Below are 1,232 nucleotides of genomic sequence, written 5' to 3' on the forward strand. Positions count from 1 at the left end.
ACTATTTCAATCACTTGCTTTGCATCTGAGGGCTGGATAATGAATAAGGATAATAGAAGAAGTATAGAAGCCTTTGAGTTTTGGTGTTGGATAAGAGTGCTAAATGCTAAATGCACTGCTAAAAGAACACACAGATGCATCTTGGAAAAGGTGTAGCCACAATGTTCCTTGGAGGCAAAGACGGTAAAGCTTCATCTCTCATACTTTGGACATGTTGCTAGGAAAGACTATTTCTTAGAGAGGAACACTGTGCTTGGAAAGATGGAGGGTCAGCAAAAGAGATGAAGACCCTCAATGAGATGAATTGACACAGTGACCACATCAATGGGCTTAAGGGTCTCAGAAATGATAAAGATGACACAAAACAAGACCGAGTTCCTGTCTGTTATTCATAGGGTCACTCTGACTCGTGCTCAAGTCAATGACCTTTAACAATAAGAAGAAATATTTACTATTAAAGAACATGAAATTAATATTCATCATTGGGAAAGACTGAACATTGTGAATATGACAATCCTAAAAAAATCAATCTACATGTTTAATATAATCCCAATACCAAACTCATTTTCAAAGAGATATAAAAGGGAATTGGCAAGTTTATCTGAAATATTCATAATTAGGCTTAATATTTTTGTAATATTGAGAGGGTATCAATGTCTGTCGCTTTCCCCAGAATATGATGACAACTTCAGAAAGCTTCCATTCCTTTCCTTTTTGTTTTTACTTATTTACAAATTTGAAGGGAGTGAATGACATGTATGTACTGATTTTTTTTGTCACTATTGAGTATTTCAACTCACTATTCTTGGAGACATACGTGTCTTTCTGTAGTACATTATTTGCTGATCTTAATTTTTGGGAAATCTTTTCAGCAGCTAAATTTTCTGTGTGTATTTTAGGCTATAGATTTCTTCTTGGTCAGATTCCATTCACGTTTCTCATACGTATGGATTTTGTAGCTTTTGGTTCACTAAAGAATACCATCCCCTCACACCAATGCAGGTATTAATTTTTTAAGTATAATAATAGAATGTAGTAATATAAAATATTATAGTAACTCTAATATTTTATATTATTACATTCTATTATTATACTCTAAAAAATCCAATATGGATTGAGGCTCAATGTCAAGAAGACAAAGATTCTCACCACTGGACCAATTGGTAGCATCAGGATGGATGGTGAAGAGATTGAGGTTGTTCACAGCTTTAGTTTGCTTGGCTCCACAGTCT

Source organism: Elephantulus edwardii, unplaced genomic scaffold, assembly GCF_000299155.1.
Source record: "Elephantulus edwardii isolate Elephantulus edwardi_28Jun2011 unplaced genomic scaffold, EleEdw1.0 scaffold00192, whole genome shotgun sequence".
Classification (NCBI taxonomy): domain Eukaryota; kingdom Metazoa; phylum Chordata; class Mammalia; order Macroscelidea; family Macroscelididae; genus Elephantulus; species Elephantulus edwardii.